Source organism: Syngnathus leptorhynchus, chromosome 3 (assembly GCF_054491065.1).
Source record: "Syngnathus leptorhynchus isolate UIUO chromosome 3, UIUO_Slep, whole genome shotgun sequence".
In the NCBI taxonomy this organism is placed as follows: Eukaryota; Metazoa; Chordata; class Actinopteri; order Syngnathiformes; family Syngnathidae; genus Syngnathus; species Syngnathus leptorhynchus.
Window position 1 is genome coordinate 15,251,299 of NC_141197.1, and position 14,255 is coordinate 15,265,553.

A 14,255-nucleotide genomic window follows, 5' to 3' on the forward strand; every position below is an offset into this window, starting at 1 on the left:
GGTGTCAAACTCAAGGCCCGCGGGGCTACATACGGCCCCCTGCATACTTTTATGTGGCCCGCGAAGACAAATTAAATTTAAGTCAGTACTAAAATCGCAAATTGTCTTCACTTTTAAAAAAAATAGAGCTATTTTTTTTTTCGCCATACATATTTTCAAATTATTTGAAAATGTTTTACTTGTTTCAGATTTGAAAACGAGTTATTATTATTTTGTTGTGTAGTCTATACTGTATATAATATGAGGAGTACATACATTTATTTGGGTTGACAGCTTCTTCTCAACAAAAATGAGTTTGACACCCGTGCTCGAAAAGAAATCGGTAAAGAACATCTGAAGTCTTTGTACAAGAGTTTTATCTTCTTGTTACGGATTAATTCTGGAAGGAGTTCTGTCGTGGTGTTATTCTAGTTGTCTCACTGTTTGTCGAGTTCGCTAACCTTCTTGCGTGTTGACACAGTGGTCTCACTCGTCATTTGTCTCCAGCTGTTCTCTGTCTACATTTACTTGTACTTGTTTCCATGCCTTAAAAAAAAAAAAAAACTCCCACATTAGCTCATCTTCCTGCCTGCCGGATGTAGCGTTCAGCCAAAAAAAAAAAGGCCCAACGTTTTTTGGAGAAGTCTCCCTTAAATTGTCCCAAAGCAGACATGAGAAATTTGGACGGCTCCAGCTAATTACCCAGAAAGCCTTGTTGACTTTACAAACGACAGCTTAGTTTAGTTTTGAAGCAGCTTCACAGGAATCAGGAAGATATACTGTTTCTCTTTTGCTTTAAGTGGATATTAACGTTTGTTTGGAAATGCGTTTTCCCCAAAATGATATCGTTCATACTGGGATGACGCATCCCACGTCTCTATTTCCTGCAGCGTTTGTTGGCATCATAATAAATAGGAACACGTCAAGAACGTTGCGATGGAACAGCCTAAATTATTCACTTCCATTAACACAGGCGCCCATTACACATTCGATTTGTTTAGGCCTCAAAATGTCTGCGAGCGATCGATCACAAACAGGAAGTGAAGAATATACAGCATGACCAATGAGGGCTCTATTTTAAACATGCTTTATCTTTAAAAATAAATAAATAAATAACATATTATGCTTTTGGGTGTGGAAATTGATTGATTTATTTTTTTAAAAAAAAGGTTGTTAGTGCGGACGTCAGCATTATTGACGTGATTTCAACACACATTTTGAATTCTGACTTTGAAGTATGATACAGTTAGTTAAGGCGGGGCAAAATATCAATACAACAATGGATCATACCGTGCAAGAGTATTGATACAGCAAGATCAAAATATCAATACACTATGTTAACATGCCGGCGGTTCTGCCTCGGTGGTATTGATTTCTTCATGGCTCAATACTTCAGGGCGCCTCATGGTGGCGCTGATCAAAGTCAAATATCTTGAAATGTTGTTTGATATCCTTAACTTTGAGCTTGTCGGGTTTTTCTCGGAACAGCACAGTATTCCCTTTGTTACACATATTGGGAAGGAATTACAAATCGGATAACTTCTTCATATTTTGTTGTGAAAGAGTGCGAAACATTTTCAGGACTTTTTAACGTCTCTAACTTTTTCGGAAACACAACGCTACCGCAAATAGCTGTGTCATCCATTTTGTTGTTTTCGACTCACTTTATTAATACTGCAAAACTTTACCAACTATTTCTGCTGCAAATCGGATAACTTCTTCCTATTTTGTTGTGAAAGAGTGCGAAACATTTTCAGGACTTTTTAACATCTCGAACTTTTTCGGAAACACAACTCTACCGCAAATAGCTCTGTCATCCATTTTGCTGTTTCAGACTCACTTTATTAATACTGCAAAACTATTTCTACTGCGTTCCCTCCCACAACGGCGCCAACACCCCCTTCTACCTATTCACGCAGTTCAAATGTGGCGCTGTCAATGTAATTGCTTATCTGTCTTCTTCTTCTGTGATTGACTGGCGTCCAGTCCAGGCTCTTGTCCAAAATCACCTGGGCTAGACTCCTACTGGGATGGATTGTATGCACCTAGAAATCCTTGGAAGAGGTCTTCAGTTATCTTCTAAGACGTAGCTCCACTATCTCCTAACTTGATGTGTCTGCTTTCTCCATCCCGACCTTGATGCGAGGCCTTAGCGTTTACGCTCGGCGCGTGAGACTCTGATTTAACCGCCAGAGAAGGACTTCCTTATCAGTATGTTTCCCGTGCGGCTGCTGTCTCATTCTCGTGCTGTTATGACCCTGAGCTGTCATTGTTTTTTTTACTCCTGACACCCTTTTCCTCCTAAAATACTCTCCCACTCCTTCCTTTTTAGTCTCCACTAACAGGTGATGGCTGTACGCTCTTTTTTTTTTCCACAGCCGAAAACGTCAACGCCAAAGACGTCCATCAACGCTCGTTCAAACTGACAAGCGAGCCATTAGGGGCGTTTGGAAAAAAAGGGCGTTTTCGCCAATCTCCATCTGCTCTTCACTTTTAGCCGCTATTACATGATAAAAGCTCGCTTTATTTACCGTCTCCCTCTCAATGGTTGTTAATCACAGCTTTGTGCAGGTGCATCATGACCATGTTTAATCATCCTGCAGAAAATATACACACACACACACACACACACACACACACACACACGGGCCGCACACACACACCTTCCCCCACCCCCCCCCCTGCAGAACACAAGCGTTCTCCTCGCCCATGATGTAATGCTAGCAAACCCCTCCTCTACCATCTCTCACACACCCCTCTCCTTCCCTTTCGCCTCTTTCTATTGGTGGCTCCAGTCTGCATCTGCTGGATCAGCACACACGCATGCACTCACTTTACACACCGGTAGGAAGCGGATGAGGAGGGGGATTCCGCCGCAACTGCAGGCTTAGATTACTCCACCTGGCTGCGGTGAGTCCCTCTTTTTTTTTTTGATACATGACAGGCGGCCAGTGAGGATCACACAAAAGGATGCTTTTACTTTGTCGTTCAGGAGGGTTGATGAAGTGGAGTGAGAAAGAGCACCGGTGCCGTGATCGTGCATCACACTGAGTCAGCTTCTCGGATCGTGCGTGTGTCTTAAAGTCGTTTATAAAAAGATGGCATGCGCTCGCCGGCCGCTAAATAGGAGGGATGTCGGTCACCTTGTCGGGGGAGATAACGCACGCTGAAGATGCTGATGATGAGGACGCTGTGTTAAGTTCTCAGGGAGGAGTGCAGTGATGTAGTTTGACGTGAGTCTTGGCCAGCTACACAATGAAGATGCATTGGCTACAAATAAAGCCCTGACACTGTCATTATGTGGAAGGTGTGTGTGCGTGTGTGTGTGTGTGTGTGTGTGTGTGTGTGTGTGTGTGTGTGTGTGTGTGTGTGTGTGTGTGTGTGTGTGTGTGTGTGTGTGTGTGTGTGTGTGTGTGTGTGTGTGTGAGAAACATATGCATGGCTCCTCCTTGTCCCTGAAGTCCACGGAGCTCATTCACTGGAAGGCTCAGTGGGATTTGAAAAGAGAAAATGAGTTATTTTATCTTGACCTCAACCTTTGAATCCCACAAGAGCATATATTTTTTTTAATCTATTTTATTTTATATTTAGAATGAATTAATTTTATTGTGACCTCAGTGCATTGAATAGCAAAAGAGCTGAATTTATTTTAAATCTTATGTTCAAAACCCCTCCATCCCAAAAAATTGAATTTTGCTTACTTGTTTCAAGTACTTTTTTTTCTATTTATGCAATTTTATTTAATTTGCCACTTAGTTTATCGTGATCTCAAACATTGAATTCATTTTTTCAAGCAACTCGGGGACCACTGCTTTGGCAGAATATTATTTTATTTTGCACCAAAGGAGGATAGACCTATACGGGCTATTTATTTGCATCTGTATGTCTATTTTTGGAATCTCAGCTACATTTGACATCATTTGGATGGATGAACGATTAACAAAATTAGCTGGAAAATAAATCAAGTCGAAACAAAAAAGACATTTTATTTTTTAAAATGTTACAATTATTTTCCATTTCCAATTTAGGGGACCACCTGCAATACCGCCACGGCCACTAGAGGGCCGCGGACCACCGGTTGACAATAACTGATTTAAAAGTAATTTATGTTGTCATTTTTTTAAAATTATTATTATTAATATTTTTAGTAATTCATTATGTGTTATGATTCCATGATAAATGCATTTTTATGTGGTATAAGTTGGTATTTTTTAAAACGTCTAAAAGTGTCTGTGACACAATTTCATGAAAATACCCCAGAATAATAACACATACTTTATACACCCTATTTTTTGCCTTGATGAAATTAGAAATCAAGCCTTGTCTCATGCAAGTAAACGACTTCATACCCCACCTTGTATCCTGCCATGTCAATGGCGTGTTCAGCTTTCATTACCATGACAACCGGGGGGAAAGCCCTGATTGCAGTGACTTCCCCTTGAGTCAAGAGCGCCCATGAAGACCATAAAAGCATTTTTACTCATGGCGGCAGTACATCATGCACTACCCTAGGGGTTGCTTTGTGCTCCAGACAGGGTGTGGTAAACCCAAGTAGTTTTGCAGTTTTTCAAATTTACCTTAATTTTATTTATTTATTTGGTAGCGGTACCTGAATGTAGCTATTTGAGGGGGGGGGGGGGGGGGAACTCACCTATTCGCTAGGCATATCACAAAAGATTTCGAGAGCAAACTATTTGTCTACAAGCAATGAAAAAGCCATTTTCTCCAATAACATGTCCCTTTTAAGATTATCTCTCCACTTCATGTGGTTGTCATTGATTTTCCCCAGTGAGTCGATCCATCATTTCAAAGAGCTATCGAGTCAATCTATAGAGAAGTTTAATCCAGCTGCAGCAGCAACAACACGCTATTCTCCACGCCGGATAATCAACGTGCTGCTCTTCAATTAACCAGCAAACAAATTAGCTTTGCTGCGCCTTTCAACTCACTCATTGCCAGTGATTGCAACCATCTTCATCATTGTCATAATCATCATCATCATCATTTCGAAGATTTGGAACATGTTCTTGGGTGGGTGGCAATTGTCGCCAGCCTTTTTTTTTGTGCTAACGGGCAACAGAAACAAACAAAAAAGTAATTAAAAACACAATTTGCCATTAGAATGAATATAGTTAATTAATTAGTAAATAGTGGGAGCTCAGTGCTTGTTTCTCTTCCACAAGGCTTGCGGTAAAAAGCCACTATGATGCCCAAAGTGTGTTATTTATGCACTCAATTTGTATTTCGGTTGCCATCAATGCAGAAAATCCTGCTTTGCAAAGATAGAAGGTTGCAAATGGAAGCAAGTAACTCTGTGCTTTTTGTAAAACGGGATTTTCTTCACTTGTGTAACAAATCACAGTGAAATGAAATGAAATGCTATCAATCATTTCCAACCCCCAAAAAAAAAACTCAGCAATTTTTTCTATATATAAAAAAAAAATCGTAAAAATAATACAAGACAATATAAAATAAATTTGTTTCAAGAAACTATTGATCGTCATGACAACAATAGCGTACTCCGGGTGTAACTCCTCGCACGGGTTTGCTCGCGACACCACGAGCGCGAATAGCACTCGGCAACTGAATTCCATCCAAGTGGTCTCTTACGGTAGATACCTGAAATGATCAATATATATTTTTTTTCCAGTCAGCATCAAATGTCCCACGGGCCGGTGATTAGGACAGTTGTTGTACAGGATGTACAGTAATTAGGCTGCAACTCCAAACTAATAAAGCAACAGGAAATGGGTGCTGTCGTCTACTCGGAAGGTTAACGTGTGCTCTTGCTGAGATGCTTCATTGATTTCTGAGCGCTTTAAGTCTCGTTACAGTCCATGAGAGACACGCTGTCTCCATGGTGACCTTTTTAAAAGTGACCTCGACGCTTCATATTGTAAGCCGGACCAGCGGTGGAAAAGCTGCTATCTATCTATTTCTACAAACTGTGAGGCACACGTGCGAACCACTTGTCCAACGTGCTGCTCGTATTGCCTTCAAGTAAGGAAAATGGGAGAAGTGGCCAAGCACCAGTTTGCATCTTTGACTATATTGACGTTCCAATCACCTTGATGAGTCGTTCAGCCTGTTTAATCGTATTAACTCTTGTGAGAGTCCGTGCTTGCTTCCATATGATTTGAACTAAGGCTTTTATTTCCTTTTAATGGCTTTTTGGCCGGAGATAGAGACGCCACGACTACACTAGACGCATCACGTGACGGCGTGGGGTTCGTCTCTGGAAAAAGCCAACGGAAAAGTCCATCCTGGAATCTCTGTTCCATAAGTGGATAAGTGGACGACCTCGGCTTCCTCAGCATACTTGTGTTGGACAAATGTAAAATCAATAAGGCTCTTACTTTGACGTAGGAGTGAAAATTGAAAGATTCTTTGAAACTTGTCTTCAAATTAAGACTAAATCTCTTGTCTGAGGTATTCAGAGTTTCTCCGACCTGTTTACATTTAAGTTGGTGTCAGATCCAGAATCACTTTCAAGTCATATTTGATATTGAGTTCAAATACTGGTCTGCATATTTACAAAGTCAATTAACACATGCCTTTTTCTTTCTTACACCCCCCTCCCAATCCTCCCATTGTGCAGCTGTGCAGGACCTTGACCTCTGCCCCCCCCCTACACTGGCACAAAGAAAGTGCAAAACAAATGTAATATATTCATCGGCGTCTCATTAGAAGCCCGCACGTGGCTGACGTCATGCCCCCCCCGGGCATAAGCATATTAAGATGGAGATAATTCATATTAATGCCACATGTCCCGCCGTGGCAGATATTGTCTTTTATTGCTGATGGAAGATGAAGAGAGGAAGGGTTACTAGTTTGGCATCAGCAGGCGAGCCGCTGCCAGATGGCTTTTGGTCATTATTTCACTTTGGTGTTTTTTTTTTTTTTTCCTCTTTGTTCACTGACCACATGACATCTGCGCAGCAATAAACTTCATTTAACCGTGAGCCTCCCGGCACGGCACGGCGAGGCACGACTAGACAAAACTGCTCAGATTCGTGTTCATCAATCTGGTGGGTCAAAGTCCAACGTGAAGAGCTAGCCTCACTTTTCCGAGGTTATGAATCGAATGAATTTCGGAATACAGACAAAAATAGTTTTTTTTTTTGTCATCTGTCTCTGAAAGGTTGAAGGTTATCAGACACTGAGTCACGTGATGCCCTCGTGACTTTGTCGTAGCCTATGTCAGCATTTTTTTGCTCCCCCTTCCTCTCTGATGACACTGATGCACAAATCCAGTGTGACAAAGAGAGCTTGTCATGTACTTAACCCCAATCAAATGTGACCCGATCTGAATGGCCGCAGTGTAGTCGGCGGTGCGTTGGCTTGTCTGGACAACGGCGGGATGTTATTTGAGCATGGCGGAAGATTCAGAGTGATGTGTTTAACAATGGAGGCTGCTGTCAAATGGGAACCTTTGGCAAAGTGGAAGCCACTTAGAGTTTCTTATCGGATTGTCAAATGGTTGCAAGCTCTTTTTTTTTTTTTATGAAAATAGGATTTACTGAACAATTTGGACCTTTTAGCACTAAGGCCAATATACACAGCAGGTACATTGCATGAATTGTGTCAACAAGAGAAAAAAAAAAATCAGCCAAACATTCAATTGCACACAGTACTTAAGTACACAGCCTTGCACATTTCACAAAAACAAATATGTCTTAAAAGTTGCAAAATGTCTCCAATGATGCCGACTTATACTTGATTTATGCTTTTTTTTTTTCAATCTTTTTTGGAACACAGCAATTTCAGGTCGGTTCCAAAACTGTTGCACAAATGAACACCTTTTAGGGCAGCATGTAATATTTGCTAATATTTGCTTGTTTTGAATTGTGTACTTTCTACTTCATTTGTTCTATTTCTAACTCAAGTAGATCCTAAAATTTCAGTCTTTCGTTTGCTGAGTAAAGAATTTATTGTTCCTGTATGTTTTGATCGATTAATAATTCACATTTCTCTTTTTTGTAGATTTGTTGTTTTATTCCATATAATGAACAATAGACTATAAATAATGTCGACTTAATCAGGAAATTGTTGATTTTGTGCCGTAGAGGATGTCGCTTAGTTTTGACATTTTTCTTTTGACCTTGTGTGCAGTTAGGGGGCGGAGTTATAAGGATGCTCTTTCGAGACAAGACACAAGTGATCAAAGCACCAAAGACAATATGATGCAACAAAGATCTTACATATAAGTCCAACACAACTCCAAGGTGATCTCATCAGAACATATAGTTGTACAATAGAGATCTATTTGTCACAAAACATCCATTTTCATTCCACTTTTAAGAAATATTCCTCATCACATTTCCCTGCAAAGTAGAGACGGATGGTGTTGTTTTAAGATTTACTGATGTCAAAGCATTGTGGAGATGACTGTAGTGTGACAAGCACAACGTGACATTTTAGTCTTTTTTTGCAGCAGTGAAAGGAGATTACATGAATGGCTGCGTCCGCCTGTGTTCAAGTCTTTGCCTTTGCCCGTAATCCTCTGTAATGCTCTTTGTGCCGGACGCTCGCTGCTCTCCTTCATTGTTCTACTTGGCTGCAGAGCACAGCAGAACAAGAAGAAGAAGAAGAAGCAGAAGCAGCGACTTAGTCATAGCCAAAACATACACACAGTAAAGACAACTTTGCCTTCAAGTTTAATTCATGAATTCATCATCTTGAAAGATTAGCCCAAAATAAATAAATAAATACATCCTTGTTTCAAAATGAAACAACTTGAATCTGGGAAATAAATCCAGATGGTTTGGATGCGGATTTTGGTGTGAATCCACGTCATCTGAAAAAAAAAAAAAAAAAAAAAGAAATGTCTGTAAAGTGTCTCCAATACAAACTTTTTTTTTTTTTTACCCTTGCCCCATGTGTAAAGTTGAGAAACTATCAAATATCAAATTAGAGCTGCTCAAAATTTGGATTTCATGGATGACAAAAGTTACTGGACTATTTTTGACATGATAGTTTTGAGGACTCCCTTGTGGTACGTGACGTCACGAAAGGCAGGCAGGGAGCGTGGGTTGTGGGCGGAGCTTAAAGTTTCGCAGCTTGTGGAAACACTACACAAGCACACACACATACGCACAGTGGACTTCATTTGTGCGACACGTCAAAGCGAGGAGCTGCGTTTGGTGGATTTAAACCTTGATCTCTTTTATGTTGTTTTTTTTTTATCTTTTTTTTTAGCACCCCAAAGACTTCAGTCGTCAAAGGATCGTTTGCATGGATGTGTGTGCGTTTTTTTTAGTTTTTTTTTTTAACTGCAATTGGCAGCCAGGAATGGTGAGTAACAATCCCACTTTTCTATGTATTTAACAAGTTTGTTTCTTTTTTTTTTTCATTTTATTTGAACTGTCTCAGGCTTCTACAGTTCATTTGAAATGAAGTAATTCAGTCGGATTCCAAGTATTTTGCATTAAAGTCAGTCTGACAAGTTTAGTGATGTGCAAACATTGTTGCTGTTGACCTAATCAATATTTAAAAGTACTGAGTTGAGTGTAGGGAGGAAGAACATCTTTAAATATTGTTCTTTGTTTAGGTTTTATAATATCAGGTACTTTTAAGATACTGAGAATTTGTTCGTAGGCCGACACGAGAAAATTAGGATCAAATCCAGATTTAATTTGGTTTGTTATCACAGCATCATACACATAGTTAATAAATTAATAGCATTTAATCTAGAGTCATTTGTCTTTCACAGATTAAAACAGTGACATCATCAATGTGCCTCAAACTCAGGATCAGTTTAAACTTGCTCTTTTATACTGCATAGATAGTAAATTGAGTGCACACAGTTTTTTTTTTTTGGTATAGTTAAAAAGCTTGAGATTGCAGTTATAGTTTATGGTTGAGGAAACGTGAATGTTTAGTGGTTAGCACACCTGGCTCACAGAGCTGAGGTTTTTGGTTTGAATCTCAGTTCAGGCCTTTCTTTAGAGGTTCGCTGGTTTGCAAGCTGAACCAAAGACTCTGAAATTAAATTCACCGTTGGTGTGAATGTGTGAGTTTTTTATGTGTGTTCCGACTTCCTCAGGAATGTCTTTAAATCATAGGTGTCAAACTCAAGGCCCTGGGGCCAGATCAAGCCTGCCGTATCACTTAAGTGGCCCACTAAAGCAAAGAAAGCATGTCTACTTTTTTTTCTTGCTCAATATCTTATTTCTCTTTTAACACTTTTAACTATCACACACATTTGTACCCAGTCCACCAAATAGTTTCTTAAAATAAATTTCAAAGTATTTCCATGCCAGTCCAAACAGTTTGTTGAAGAGTAAAAATTTCTTAAGACTTAAGATTTCCCAAAACATTCAGGGTGTGACTTTAAGCTTTTCTTGCGCAATATTTACCCATAAACTTCATTTTTGTATGTGTAAAAAAAAAAAAAGGGCTTTACTGGGTTAATCAAATTGATGAGTGTCTTATTGTGACATCACACAGTGGAGGAGGACGATGAAAACAAACCTTCCGACGACCTCATGTGAGAATGAACAAAACGTATCCTCCCTCATTTTTACTGTAAACCAAAAACTGCAGGAAGCTGTATTCCTTGAAACACTTAAATCCCCCCCCTCCTCTTCTTCCGCATCCCCTCCTTTTGCAAAAAAAAAAAAAAAAACCTCACACGCACACACATGGGATCCCCACCCACACAATCACATACACATTCAAACACTCAAAACAAACACACATGCTCCACCCACTGCTCCACTGAGGAATGGTCAGCATGTGGAGACCAGAGTTGGGAGACACTCATTCCTTTTCACAAGGGTCCTTTAGTCTCTGAAAAGCAGATAAAGTGACCCCCCCCCCCCCCCCCATCCATGCATCAAACCCATCCGCTATGGGCTTCAACAAAAACAAACCAGCGAGTTGATAACGCTGTTGTGTGCCTTTAAGAGGCGGGGCTTGGCAGGTTAGCGTGTTGAAGTGCGCAAGCCTCCATGTGAGTGTCTGGACATGAGATGTGCTTGAGAGCAATTTCTGTGGGACTGTTTGTTTTTCTTCTCACCGTGCCATGCAAGATAAGCTAGCTGCCCCCATCAGTATCAGTAATATCCGTATCAGTATCAGGAATGTCCACAAGAACTTTTTGGTCTTCAATGACTCCCATTTGCATTTGCTGCATCATGGATGTGTCTTCAAAGTCAAGTTTTGTTGGCTTGCCTATTCATATTTAGGACCACTTGCTGTTTTTTTTTTTATTCTTCTTTTTAGATGCAGGGCAGCCAAGGTCCATCTCATTTGTCTTCTCCCTTGACTTGCTCATTTCCTTATCTTCATTTGGTAATGTGTTTTTAGCATTAACTTAATTTAACTTTGCGTTGGGAGTGATACCGAGCATTAAGTCTGGAAAGAATTACCTGCTGATGGATGTGAATTCCTTTTCGAAAATGTCTTAATATTTTTCGTACATTCAACTCTTTTTTTGTGGGTTATTTAATGTTAGCGTGAAGAAATGTATTCTTATTTGTAATAGATGTTTAAAATGAACAGGAAACTGAATAAACAACAGTGGTCCGCTATTTATTTATTTTTCCGTAGCTATATATCGGGGGGGTGGCATTTAAGGGAGGCGTACTTTGGTCACAACTTAGTATCGGTATCAGTTTGAAGAAGTCTGAGATGGAAATGTATTATGCAACAGGCTCCTCTTTCCTCCAGAGACAAATTCCTGCCTCCCTCTCTTTTTTTTTTTTCTGCTTCTCTGTTTTGAATCGAGTGCAGGGGAAAAAGATAAAACTCTCACTTGGCGATGAAAAACAGCTGGTCGGGAATGAAAATCGACTCTTTTTTGCCTTTTCAAATCTCGCTGGCTTACTACGTTTACTATTGTTCAACGCAACTATAGTATTGTGCGACAGCAGCTGTCATTCAGAAGAATACAGGGGAGCAGATGCTTATTAGAAAAGAGAACATTAAACCAAAAAAAAAAAAAAAAAAAGCTTATTATTCTCAATTTCACACTTAAAGATCAATGGCTTCAATGTGACTGGTTATTATCTATGGCCTCCATCAGGGACCGGTGCCAGGAGGGACCGCCACATGCTGTTTTATGACTTCCTTCATTGGCACCAATCACAAAACCAAGGACTACTTACCTGGTAGCTAACAAAGAGCCTCAGCTGGTTTGTTTGAAAGCTGCCAGACAGCAGCAATCTCGACTTGATTTCGATGTAGACGAGCTTGATAATCGGGTGGATTAATCGTGTCTTGAGGCAATTCAGGCAAAATAGACTCCACTAAGGGTTTGAAGTTGAGATTCATCCATCTTTGTGAAGTTTGCTCCACTTCTTTGCATTAGATCTCATTAGATTGTGCAGATGTAAAGACATCCATGAATGGCCTTTTTTCAAAACCTTTTGTCCAGCTTGTCAAAAGCGGTAATGAAATGAGTCTTCAGGTTGATGAAAACCGCAGGGGGATTTGAATGGCTTGCTTCCAACACTGACTTGGAAGTCATGAGATTGCTGGGGCCGCTGAGGCCAGTCACGTATTTACTTTTGCTTCCCCGTGTGGCGTAATCAGCGCACTGACCTCACCTCGTTGCGTAATCGCGCGAGTGTTACTTTGATCGCTTCACGGCGTCACGCAGGTGGATCATCTACTGTACAAGCTTGTAAACAACAACCATGTTTCTCTTTGGGGAAAGATTTTTTTTTTCCTGAGCAATTCCATTTTTATTTTTTGCAGTTCAGGTTGATGAAAATACCTAAATGTTTGAAATGCAAAAAAAGAGTACACAATCTAATATAATTAAGTTGCACTCTGAAGAGATTAGAATAGCGGCAGTCGTCGAATGTGAGCGCTTGTTGTAATAACACTCAAGGCCTCTAGGGGGCACAATGCACGGCCATTTCCTAACCGTTTCTCTCGTCACGCTATTTCAAATGAGTCGGCAAGTTAAACGTACAGAGAGGTCCTGGAGCCGAGTAAACAAAGGAGATTAGTTTAATCTACTTTGCTCCCGGTTCTGAGACTAATAGCGGCCATTTTTAAATGCCATAAAGGGATTTGCTAGTAAGTGCGCGGCAGTTTGTGTAAGAGACGCCGTGGTCAAGTGGCGACTGTGGAGAATTACGAAACGCAGCCCATTAATTATACTTTACACTTTTACTGAAAATGATCTCCTACGGTTCAAAGTCAACTGCATATTAGTGGGCAACACACTTGACCCCCAAACTCTCCTTTAAGCACTCCTCTGGCACTCATTGAAAATCAAGCCTGACTCTTCAACAATACTGAGCTGTGATTGGTCGACGACAGTTCCGGGAAGAATCCGACCTCTTGGCCGAAAATCAACTCTGCTTTACCGCGACACGAGTGAAGACAAGCACTATAAATAAATAAAAAAAAATAGATGACGAGAGTATCCTTAATGGAAAAAGCTGTTTTGTGGTCATTTTCCTGAGTCGGAACACGTTAGCAAAAAATCGTTGTGTTATTTTAGCTGCGGTCTTCTGGAAAAGACGCATGTTGTGTCTTGTTTGGCCACCACATGTGCGTGCATACAGCTGCAACAAATATGTCGTGGCTAATGTCATGCTGCGGTGCGCCGTGTACTTAAAATGATATATGTGCCTGTATTTAGGGATGTGTTTGCCACGCGGGACATTATTGTAGCTGAAGGCCGTTCAGGTACGAACTGAACAATGACATGGTATTATTTTATCTTGACTCATATTAGAGGAATTTGCTTTGAGGGTCTTATCTTGAGCCGCGAGAAGCGGCACGACTCAAGGCTGCCGCAAATCAATAGAAAGATGATTCGGTTGAATAATTAATGATACGTTAGGGGAGAGCCCCCCTGTGGGATGTTTGGCAAAAGATGCTTTTGGTTTCAATTTGCACAGATATTCATATCACCAGTGTCCATTTATAAGTACTGTCTGAAATGGAGCTTGCTTGTATTCCGAAATTAGCTGGGATAGGCCCCAATTTTGCCGTGACTCGGAATGCGGTAAACCAATTGGATGGTAGAAATGACCAAAGTAAACACAAATGCGAATGTAGCAAATTCTATTACTGTGTCTCGGTTCTGGGTGATTCATGTGATTTTTTATTTTTTTTTAACCAGGATTTGAAAGCATTTACAGTTTGACAATCTTGGTTCACAGTTCAACATACATTTTCATGATGAGCAACTTCCTTGTTGCTAATTTTTCAAGCCCGCTCCTGTTTGACCGACTATTCTATTGAGTAATTAATCGGATACTCGAATAATAATGATTCTATCGAGTAATCGGATTATCGGGTACAATTTTATT

General features: G+C 40.3%; 1 protein-coding gene across 2 annotated transcripts in view; it reads left to right on the top strand.

The window, feature by feature from the left end:
- Positions 1-2,818: 2,818 nt before the first annotated feature.
- Positions 2,819-14,255, top strand: part of LOC147059473 (semaphorin-4B-like) — a 35,883-nt gene continuing 24,446 nt past the window's right edge. The window contains exon 1 of one of the 2 annotated variants that reach the window (XM_085906990.1): positions 2,819-2,889. The gene's annotated coding sequence lies outside the window, so the exon portion shown is untranslated. Of the gene's footprint in view, positions 2,890-9,069; positions 9,274-14,255 lie in introns of those variants that run through there. The other variant, XM_085906989.1, reaches the window with a different exon arrangement.